Raw genomic sequence first — 12,759 nt, 5'->3', positions numbered from 1 at the left:
TTATCTATACCAAGGAGTTTTCCTGCTTTTACCCTACTGATTCTCTCCTCAATCCCATTGATGGGGGAATGAGTGAGCAGCTGCATGGTACTTGTTTACTGGGATTAAACCACAAGAAACAGTTATAAATTGTCTGGTTATGGCTGCAGGAGATACAAAGAGAAGTATATCCATTCCAAGTATAATTAAGCATTGGAGGAGGTCATCCAGGTAGACTTCACAGTCTCCACACTTGATGGTTTTCAAAACCCGCCTGGACTAATTCCATCATTTCAAACACAAATCCAACACAAAGTGTTGACTTTGTGATGAAAAGGATGCTTGGCTAGATGAAGAGTGAATGAATCTGTGATACTGATTTTTTGTCCTTTTTTTTTTTTCTCTCTGGCAAATTTTATGTGTTATCTGAACATCTGTATGTGGCTGTTTTCAGAAAACAAGTTAATGAATGAACAAGAATTTTCTGGATGAGAAATTTGTCTAACACCACAGATAAAACAACTACTTTCCTTTAAAACTTTAATAGGCTTTTTAATGAGTATTATATCAAGACTTTGAACACACTATTTCCAGCTGCAGTATGACCCCTTGAACCATAAGGGGATTCACGTTCACAACTTACCAATTCAATTGCTGAACTACTAACATGTACCTGAAGGTGTTTGACTCTCCATCTTTCGTTTTCCTATACAAAAGATTCAGATTTGGCCTGACACACTACTTAGCCTGTGAGATCTGGAGTCATCACAGCAAGACATCACATGAATGTAATTTGTTTCTTGCTGGATGTGCAGTTCCTATTAGCAGAACATTGGTTCTTGTGCATTCAGCAAGGGAAAAATAGACACTTTTTATTTCATGTTCAATCAATAATATTATGGATTGACTTCTCTCTTGAAATATTTATGGAGAAAATCCATCTGCCTACCTATTAACAAGAACCGTTTTCACTATTTGTATTTGCAGTTTCTGATTAATGTCAAACAAATCAAATTTTTGTGTGAAAATGGCTTTGATTAAAGCAAAATTAAAAATCTAAACAGTTTACAGCACTGAATTTTTATTTCATTCCAAATGGGAATCTTACCTAGATACTACAGCAGACTACTCATTTGATAAGATTTTTCTTTCATCTCTGTGACTGCCAATTATGCTGCCTTCCTTCAATTCCCTTTATGCTCAATAAAAATTGTTATGACTGGAAGTTATATGGAACCACCACTAAGACAACTAAATCTTCCAGCATCCTGGAAAATTAAAGAGAATTTTAATGTGAAATACTATAGCACAACATTTTGCAAGTCATACAGTCCTACTGACAGGTGGATTAAGCATTGATGAATTTGTGAACAGTTAGAAAAAAAGTTATAAAAAGTTTCCCGTGGCTTGTATTCAGAGAAAAAAGAACACAATTAATCACCTGAGCTTGTTTAGAACAAACACAGCATTCATAATGAGCTTCTGAAACTAAGTTATGAAGATTATGGGATTAGATCAGTAGTTCTTGCCTCTCTTTCTTCAGTAGGACTCCCTCCTACATTTTTGATACATTTATTTGTAAAGCAGTGCTTAAGGAGTCTTTACACCACGCTTTGTGGCCTGACTCTAAGGACTGACATCTTGTCATTGTGAGTGACACAGACTAGGTTTATTGACAATTTCATTTGCAAATGAAGGGATACATCACCTTCCTATATTCAGCCTAATTTTCATTATTTTTCTAATGAATGATACCTGACCCTGGGGATTGCCCAAATGAAAAAGAAAACAGAACTCTAAGAAAAAGAAATACTTTATGTAATTTTATTCTTCCTTCTTTACTCTATATGCTTAAAATATTACCCACAATAACAGAATCTGGTTTTACAAAGATTAACCATGAAAAATGTTCACATATGCTGCTAGATAAATTTAACAGAAGTTTTACAGTGTGTACAATGGTAAATTGTAAATACAATGAGTAAATAACATAATATCAAATGCAAAAAGCATGACATTTTCTAGGAAATCTAAGTACAAAATCTAAATATAATTTTAATAATATTAAATTCAATCCTTTGAATTATGCATTTCCTAATTAAAGTCCATGGCAACAAACATAACATGATGCATTATAAAACTAAAAAATCTGTGGAATAGAAAATTACTTTCTTGGATAGTAAGATTAACATTATCATTTTATTAGCCAATGCCCAATACTAATTTGGATGAGATTAGTTTCCTTTTAATTACCCATGTGTTCACAGTTTGAGGTACTTTATTACATGCACACATTGAACCACGTCCATCTCTCCCATTACACCTTTTCAATTACAATGAAAGTAGAATAAAATTACATTATTATATTCACATTTTAATTTGTACTATAACTATTAATCTTTTCCTAGCCTTTAACCAGCTGGATGAGTATGATGACATAGTATTTTTCTCTTCTAAGCACTCTTCTCTTCTGACTAGAACCTTTTGTTCTTTTTATGAGTGTCCTGGGGTGACTTTTTGATGCTTGTATCGCCAGTTGTCTGTTCTGCTTATGCTTTATATTAAGTTCTGCACCTTTAAGACTTGTTCTGAGAGTGAAGGGGGGAGAAGCAGCAGTGTGCAGTTTGTTTGCAGGAACAGCTCTCCCTGCTCTGCATTCCGCTCCTGGACTGTGCTGTCTGCAGCACGGGCAGACAGCAGGACAGATCTCCTGTACTTTCAGTGAGTTCTAGCTAGCTGAGGCAGAGAAGTCCCCTGGACTATATTTCTTTCCTTTTTCTTGGGACTGTTTAAACCTGCTGTGGACTGGAAACCCAGAGAAACACCTGGATCTCACATCTGCAGCCCACTGGGGCCCAGGACAGCATTTTCCAGGGCTAGAGGAACTGATAAGAGACTGAGTGAGCCAAGCTACACTCACAGCAAGGTCTTTCTCAATTTGCCATCTCTTTTCAGAGTGGCCAGAGGTGGTGTTATTTCATGCTATTAATTTTTTGTGCTTGTGGGCACTTTGTTGAATAAATAGCTTTTTCCACTTTTCTCCAATGAAATTCTTTCCCAGACCAGTTGGGGGAGGGGCTGTTTGGGTTTGCTTTTCCACAGGAACCCTATTGGGAGGTTTCCTCCCAAATTTGCCCAAAACCAGGAAAATGACATGCAAGTAAAAACCACTTTAGATTCCGTCATATATTTAAAGGTGTACTATCAAGGTAGAGGTGTGTTTTTTATTTAACAACTTTCAGTGGGTTTTGAAAACATCAAGTTTAATTCCATTTTTTTATTTTCAAATCAGAACTCAGTAGAAATTTCAAAGCATGTGTTGTAGTTTGAAAGCAAAACGAATGAGAGGCTCCAAGTCAGAAATATAATTTAATAAGAAGAAAGGTAAAAAGGTAAAAATAAAATAAAATAAATGCAATAACACAAAGGACCACTGACAGAGTCAGAATACAGCCTGAGCAGGATGGTGGAAGCAGTCCAGGTGAGGTGCTCTTCCTGAAGCAGTGATCCTGTAGAAAGGTCTGGTAGTTCTGGTCCTCTGGGAATCCAGTAGGTAAGGGCTGCTTGTACTGTCCCAAATCTCAGTTTATATCCAGGTGAGAATGCTTGGCTCCTCCCCCTGGGCAGAGCATCTCACAATGGGATGAGGAGTTGTGAGGTGGGTCCTTGATGGCCCATTAAACAGAGATAACTCCTGGAGGGAGTTACCTGTGAGTTATGGGCCAGGCGTTGATGGGCCATTAGCAGAAGACACCCGAAAGGCAGGGGCTTGGGAAAACACTGCCCCACCTGGTTTCAACAGTTCATGAAGATGGTGATAGAATAAATACTTTGTGTACATCCTACACTGCAACCCAGGACAGCATGACACACAAAAATTAATGTAATCATTACGAAAATACAGGCTTGTCAAGAAACCAAGAATATCATACGATAGGCAACACAGTCACATTCACCTTATTGAATTTTGTCTGAGCCAGCACCTCTTTATATATCACATTCCGTCCACTAGATCTCATGAAAATTTTAGACTTTTGAATAAGAGTTTCTATCAACTGCATCATGGTAATATTCTTATAATCTGTGGGTTACATTAAAAGGTTTTTTCCAATGGAACTGAATTTATTTGTGAAACATTGTCAAAGCAGATTCACCAAGAGAACTAGGTGGTTAATTCCTACTGAAATGAGATTACAATGTTTAAATTGTTTAATCATTTTTGATACCCACAGCTCAAACACAGAAAAAATGTCTTGGCATCTTTAGAACAGGTGAACTTAAATGGGTGTTTAAATATCTAACTATAAATTAGATGACTAATTTACCTTCACTTAGTCAGAGATGACCAAATCCCAATGACTTATTATCTTACATCTGTGGTAATTTTCATCTCAGACCCATGCCCTCACAGCTTCTGGGAATGTAGGCCATCTCAGTAGAGTTGAGATCCAAAAATAATAAGAAATGGAGCCTTTATTTGTGATTGGAGGCAGTTCTTTTGCATCTACTACATCAGCATTGAAAATTAATGCTAAACAATGCTAGATTTAACTTACTGCCTTAAGGCCAAACATAAACTTGAGCAATACCCAAGTCTAGATGTTAATCTCATCTATTTATGAATGTCCCACCTACAGGCTAATTGGTTTAAATTCTGACACATAACAGTGATCTTTAAAAATCTTTTGTATTTATGTGATATTGAGTAAAAAAATCCTATACACACACTCACAAAAAAAAAAGAAAAAAACAAGTCAGACAAATCTGATCATTACTTTTTTTAACTTGGACTCCAAATTCAGGTAAGTAACTAAATGTCTGGAAATGAATGAAATCTTTAGATACTTTTGAACAATAACAGAAAATGAGATAGATGTTTATCAGATTCAGTAGTTTGCTAGATTATAGTATGCCCAGCTGAAAAGGTTTTCCATTTGTTTTCTTCATGGCTGTACAAGAAAATACGGTATGAGATGCTGTGTTCTGCATGAGGAAAGCTAGAATATGCTGTTTATTTTGCTTATTATCAAGAGATAATCTAAAATTCTCTTATATGATTTAACTTCAGAGAAAATCAGTTGGTTCAAGGACACTAAGTATTTTTCTGTGTAAACCTTGTTACTCTCTAATACAGTATTTCTGTTTCAATATATACTGTTTCCAGACAATGAAGAGTCTAGAGAAAAATCAGATATCAGAATCAGATTAGTGGTTGGCATTGTTCTTTTGTTTGTTTGTTTTTTGGAATTGAAGGGTGTAGGGTTTTTCTACATAGTCAAAAGATAGGTAACAATTTTGGATAACCACTAAAGAGTGAGTTATGATGGTTGTTTCACCATACAAGTAGATGAGGAAATCCTAGTGTTACTTGTACCTTAGATGCAAGTTTTTTACTGCTTATTCTTTCAGTTGGGATATTCAGGCATATTATGAACCTGAAAATTATGAATCGTGACTGGAAATAAAGAGAAAATATATCATAGGAGCCCTAAAAGTAAAGTAGCCAATTATTCTCTTTCCTTATCTCCAATCTGAAGACATATCAGTTGTCACAGGAAGATAAAAATAAATTAGCTTGCGTTCAATGTTTTAGCCTTCAATTCATTCAGCACTAGCTTTATTTGCTTATCTTCAAACTTCTAATATGATTTAATGGTGCAGTTAATCTGGAAAAAATACATATATAATTATTTTTCACATTTTTTTGAATTAAATAACACAATAAAATCAGTTTCACCCATTGATAACCTCTTAGATAATCTTTGTTGTGTGTCTCAGATCTCCTCTGTTCTTTTAACATGCTCATACCTTTTACCTTCTCATTTGAGCAAGGAAAAATAATTTGCTCCCTGCTATTAGACTGAATATAATTTTTGAAACTTATCCAGGGCATCTTAGTTACAATATTCCTCTTGTCTCCTTACAAGTTAACTGTAGGTCTGGTCGATTAATTGTTCCTAATGGAAAGTAAGAACAAACCCATTTTTTATGCCATTCTTCATGAAGTTAAGCCTCAGTGATTCTACTTTCCTTTTATTCTGTCACTTTCCTTGTTTTTTTTTTTTTTTTGTCATAGTGTATAAAAGAGTTTCTTGCTGTATAAAAGGATTGAAGACTTTGAAGTATGATGGCCAAATTTGAGTCAATAAAATAAAGCTCTCCACTGCATAGACAGCTAGAATATAAGAACATATGTCTAAGATACCACAAGAGACCACTGAAAGAAGGACTTTCACCTTTAATGGTGTATTATTTTCAGTGTTATGAAGAATACTTCAAACCTGGTTGTCTACTCCAAAAATCTCCATCATAGGCAAGTATAATGTCTGATCATATATACTTCCAAGTACATATAGGTGATTCTTCAGTGATAAGAATATACTGTGAAAACTCTTTCTTTATTGGAAATTCTTCTTTCTTAGTGTCATATCAAGCAAATTATATATCTTACCTTGAAGTCCTGTCAGGAAATCAAAGGACTGTAAAAAAAGTGACCTAAAGCAATAATAATAAAGAAAATTAAATTAAATAGAGAACAAAAAGAGAATCAGTAGTAGTCACTAACAGAAGTGGTAACCCTGCATTTATCCTGAGACTTGCTACTTGAATGGTTCTTGTTTACACCATAAGACCTTTACTAGTAACATTTGTAAAAGTGTTCAGTGTAAAAGTGTAATTTTTGCAGGTTGAAGTCAATGTAGAACAAATATTAACAAATCAGAGAACTAATACTTATTTATCTAAATAAAGACAATCTAATTTCATATGCTATGCATTATATTGCTAATTCAAAATTTATCTTTATTATCATCCTAGAAATTGGAGAGTATTTGACCTTTTATTTTATTATATCTATATGAACATGTAAGGCCTCCCGGATACGAACACATAACACCTCCTCAATCCTATGAGATTTCTATGTGAGTCTTTTAAATCTATGTATGAAGCTGGAATCAAACTATAACTATTAACCTGAAATTGTTTGAAAAGCTCCATAAGGTAAATATCAAATACTTGCTGAAAGTGTCTTGGAATTGGGATATTAAATTAAATTGGGACATTAGACTATTATTTTCGCTTTTGAAAATTTCAACCCTAATATATTTTAGTTAACATCCAGTCACTGTTGGAATCTCTGAGAGCTTTGTCTTAATGATATTTAAAAATATTTGCCAAAGACATACTATCTTTTAGAAAAACTACAAGATTTTGCTAAAGTTTATACCAATGTAACCTAGCTCCTCTACTGCTTTTCATCATGCATGAGAAGCATTTTGACTTTATTAATATTTTCTGGAATTCCCTTTCATTTTTCAGTTAGTACTATAAGCTAATACAGCACAAATATATCCGAGACAGTAAATTTCCTTTATTTTGATCTTTCTCATCCTGTGAGATACCTTTCATAGTAGGTCCAAATGGCTTCAGAAAAATGTAGATATAGTATTTTCCAGTATTGCCAGCTTTTACTTCTGTGGACTCTCCTTATAAGGACAGATGAATTTTAGCATATTGCTATGCAAATATGCAAACTTAACCTCAATACCAAAGCTACTTGTACGTTTGGCCAGCTGACTCTCTGCTTATGTGTAGTCATGCCCTCAGGCACCTGTGTGCCTCTATGGGCTTTAGCTTTTATCTTCAAATGATCTAACTCTGCACTGGGATTGTCTCTTATTTTAATGTTCCCTTGGAGTATATATACATTTGTGAAATAAAAATGCAAGTCTATATGTATTACAAAATGCATTGCAAACAGTCTTAGCCAGCTCTGTCTGAATAAATTTATTATTCATGTTCCTCTACCTTGTGTTTCAGAAAATCTTTTTAGGACCCACAAACTGGTTATAAACAGCAATCAAGTTGTCTAGTCTAACAAGCTAATTTCATTCAGCTCCTTTGCTCTAGCTATCTGTATACCTAGGCTACGTCTAAGATAAATTCAAGTTAGATTGCTCAGTGGAATAATAAAATATCACAAATTTATCATAAAATAGTATGTACAATTAGAACAGAACAGTTCCTGCATGGTAATCTCATACTCCTTACATGTCCTACAGTAACTTGCATGAGCATTCTGATGCAGAAATATTCTTACGACCAAAAAACACATAAGTCTTTTAATTCTTTTAGAATTAAAATATCAAGATCACAACATCAATTCTGATGACCAAGAACAAGTTTACTCCTGTGACTCTCCTGAAGTTACAGAATGACAAGATGGCAAAATCACAAAGTGACTGATGTTGGAAGGGACCTCTGCAGGTCATCTGTTCCAATATACCTGCTCAAGCAGGGACACTTGGAGCAGATAACCCAACACAATGACCGGGCATCCTTTGAGCATCTGCAAGCAGGGATGTTTCCCTTTACGGGCAAGCTGTAACTGTGTTCAGTCACCCTCAAAGTAAAAAAAGTGTTTTGTTACATTTAGAGGGAATCTCCTCTGTTTCAGTTTGTGTCCATTGCCTCTGGTTCTGTTACTACTGAATGGTTAAACACAGGTGGTGCAGATCCATTTGTAGCTGAAGAAAGCCAACTCATGTTTTTCGGATAGGATTGAAAATGTAGTTGTTTAGACACTTCCTGTTTTTTCTACAAAGCACATATCATAGGGTGATTTCAAGTCATATTTAAAATGCACATTTAAAATTCATGGGAGCTAAGATGTGATATATGTCTGTCCCTCATTTCATATCACAAAGGCATAAGATACTTGACTGACTGAAGTAGGAAAAACTTGGCTGCATGTTTTTTGTTCTCATTTTAATTTAAACTCAAGCTGAATTTTGCATGACAGTTAAGAACAAAATGATAACTATTTTGAAAAATAGTAACATCTGGAAAACTAAGACCAGTATTTCAGTGAAACATTTTTCCAGTTTATCTTACATAATCTTCTATTGGTTCTTGTCAATTAGTACTTGTCTTCTTCCTTGCCAATGAAAAATTAAACCCTTAGCATGCATACCGTAATTTATAATGATGACATGTTCATTTCATGCACTGCAAAAAATGAGAAAACATTATGATCATGCTAGGGTGGTTGAAGTTAAGCAACATCTATAGAAACAAAAAACCCCGCATTTTTTAATTATGTCTATTTAGTTGGACACTGAATGGGAACGTTGACTTCAAGAGACAAGCCATGTTAGAGGGTACCTGAGGAATTTGGGCACAATATAGTCCACAGTTTATCTTTAAAATATTCAGTCCTAGAGTAAATGTATCACCTCTTTAAACCTAAGTTCATAAAAATATCACTTCAGCCTATCCTAACCATCTTCACTACATATAATGTTATTTGCTGCTTATATTCATCTCTGTCCTCCTTCTTCACCAAGAATATTGTTATGTTTTAATCCTTAATTACAAGAAACACAATTTTTTCAGATATGTATTTTATAAAAAGGTTACTACCTGCCTCCTTCTCTTTTCTGCTTGTTGCCTTTATATTTATTATAGTGTAGAAAAGACACTATAATAACTTAGATACCAACACACTTATTTATTCTATACTAAATGTTCACAGAAAAGAATAGGAAATAATGAATACCAAGGGTCACACTTCTTTGTGTGAAACAGGAACACAGAAGTAAAATGACAGGGAAAAATGAAGTCGTCACTATGACTTCTATGGTGAATAATTACAGGATCGTCTATAGCAGTCTTGAGAGCTTTTTGCAGCAAGCATGTCATACTTAAAAACTGAAATGTGAGCTCTGCAAGCTCAGTAAGCAGCTAATGATGTTTTCTGTTAACAGACTAAGCTTTCTGGGAAATCCTATACTGTCAAGGAGTAGGAGCCAGCAATGGGAAAAGGCCAAATTTAGTAAAGAAAAAAAGCATGGCAGTATTGTAACAACCTGAAAAAGCAAAAGAAATAATTCTATTTCTATATATATTCCAAAATAACATTGTGCCACCTTGTCACTGCTGTTCGATTATGATTTTAGTATTCAGTGCCAATAAACAGAAGCACAGAATGTTCTCCTTTATGTAAAACTCCTTTTTACTTAGATATTCATAAGTGCAGAAGCATCATTAGGATTCCCCAATCGTTCTTCCCCTGCTTGCCACATAAATTCTTCTAGCAAACTGGGAATGAGAAGCTAACTGTGAGCACTATATTGTACTGCAGGAATTATCTAGATTGTCAAGTAGCTGTACTTTGAAATTACCTTATTACAGGGGAAGGAACCAGATACACCATTGAAGTATCTTAGTTGGAATTCTATTTTTCTATATTATAATGGCCCCTGGAAGTGGAACAGAAAAGAAATGCCTCTGAAACTGTCCATATTTACTTGGGAAGTTTTAGATTCACCTCTTAAAGTCTGTGACCAAGCAAGAAAAAAAAAGAAGTGGAAGCACTATTTTCTTACAGAATAAATGCCACATAAGTAAAACAATAATTGGTTAGGTAGTGAATGTTTAGGTAGTGAGGATCATCTTATTTTCATTATGAGAAAGCAAAACTCAGATTTAGTACTTAGAATCTTTATTAATTCTAAGGTTGCAGCAAATTATATATCTGTAACAACCAAACAAAGCCCAAACCATGGCTCCTTTTAAAAGATAAATAACTTTTAATGTAAGTGTTGATGAATACCCTAATAAATATTTGGATTTGTGATTTTACATACAGGTTTAAAATGGCATCTAATTTCAGCCTTCACAGTTCAAATTGATCCTATTGTAACTTTTAATTATAAAGAAAAACCCAGTAAAAATTCTGTAAGACATCATGGTAGTTTCTTGTGAATATTTATGCCATTTTTCTCTTTTAGGAAAATAAATTATGATCATCATATTTTGATTAACATAAAAAGAATGGGCAGCACCCTAGGAAGCAAAATGTTTTGGTGAAAGAATGAACTCAGTATTTTATAAAATAAGCCTTGACTGTCCTGGGATTTTACTATGTCTGTTCCTAACATAACAAGAAAATCATCAGGTTTATCAAAGGGAAATGTCAAATCCTGCACCTGGGATTTGACAAGTTCATGTTCTAAGAGAGTCTAGTGACCAGTGAATTGCAGAAAAAATCTGACAGTTTGGATGGACAGCAGGTTGAACCTGAGTTAACAGTGTATCTTTGTGGCAAAAAACCCCAAAACACCAACCTATAGCAGCATCAGGAAGATGGTGACAGAGGTGATTCATCTCTCTAATCTGCACCAATAAAATATATCTGGAGTGCTGAGTCCATTTCTGGGCTGCTCAGTACAAGAGACAAATGGAGGTGTGGCAGAGCAAGTACAGCAAGATACCACAACCAGAGAAACCCTTAAGGGACTGAAGCATCTGCAATATGAGGAAATGCTAAGAGAGCAGGGGCTGTTCAGCCAGGAGAAGAGAAATCAGAGATATCTTATAAAAAGATACAAATATTTGATGTAAAGGTGCAAGGAAGATATACTCTCTTCACCCCTGCCCCAGTGACAGAGAAAGAAGAAATGGGCACTGGTGTTTGTTGTTTGGGTTTTTTGTTATTTTTAAAATTTCTATTGAAATATGGGAATTTCCATTTAAACTTTTCAAAAATAAACAACCAGACCAAATCAAAACCCAAAGCATCAATCAAACAAAATTAAAAACAAACAAACAAACAAACAAAAAAACCAAACAAACAAACAAAAAACAAAACAAAAAACAACAAAAAAAACAAAAATAAAACAAAACAAAAAAAACCACCAAAAACAAAAAACCAAAAAAACAAAAAAACAACAACAACAACAAAAAAACAAAACAAAAACAAAACAAAACAAAACAAAACAAAACAAAACAAAAAAACAAAACAAAAAAAAAAAACAAAACAAAACAAAAAAAAAAAAACAACCAGGGTTTTCTTACTGTAAGGTTGATCAAACATTCTAAAAAAACTACCCAGAGCAACTGTTGAGGCTTCATTCTCAGAGATATTCAAAACCTGATAACATGATCCTGAGGAACCTGTTGTTCTGATTTAAACAGGATGATTGGACTAGAAGGTCTCCATAGGACTATTCCTACCTCAACCATTCTCCAGTTCTGTAACACATCTCTCTGAGAACACACAGCCCAATGTATGTATCAATTAATATTGTTGTTGTTGACAACGCTAGATTGTGGACTCTTGTGTATTGACAAATGAATAAAAATGCATGACAAATCTGTGATAATTGCCATATATATTAGTCTCAGCATGAGGTTTATATCTTCAATAAGATTAAAGATTTTTGTTTCACACTGGAGTGGGTTTTTTGTCCTTAAAACCGGCACACTAAATTTTTTGTAATTTTTTTTCTATGACCACTTCTTGAAAAGAGATTTTTTTTAAAACATCCAACTTGATTGTAAAACTGTTGTTCATCTCATTTTTTTTCAACACTTCTGGAACTGTGCTAAACAACAGAGGATGTTGAAAATTTCAATGGTTTAAAAAGTGTTACTGCTATTTTTTTTCCAGGAAAGAACATTTGTATCCTTTAAAAATATAATACCACTGTTCTTATTTTAAGCATAGAGTATTATAGAGGACAGAGTATACCAAGCTATGTTCTGTTAGTATTTTGCAACTAGTAAGCATATATTGACTTTTTTAGGTCAGTATTAAGCTTATTGACTGAAGGATTTAATATTTACAGTATTTCTGCCAGAATCAATATGATGACCTTAAGGAGGGAAAGAAAATGTCTTTGAATCAACTAAATAAAAGTGTTTTCTGTTTGTGCCAGAAACCTGCTGATATTTAAATATATCTATTGTGAAAAAAAAGGAATGCAGTTGCACTTAACA

Source organism: Zosterops lateralis (genome assembly GCF_965231275.1).
Source record: "Zosterops lateralis genome assembly, chromosome: 5".
Classification (NCBI taxonomy): Eukaryota; Metazoa; Chordata; class Aves; order Passeriformes; family Zosteropidae; genus Zosterops; species Zosterops lateralis.
The sequence above is the reverse complement of the archived record's forward strand: the minus strand, read 5'-3'. Positions refer to the sequence as shown.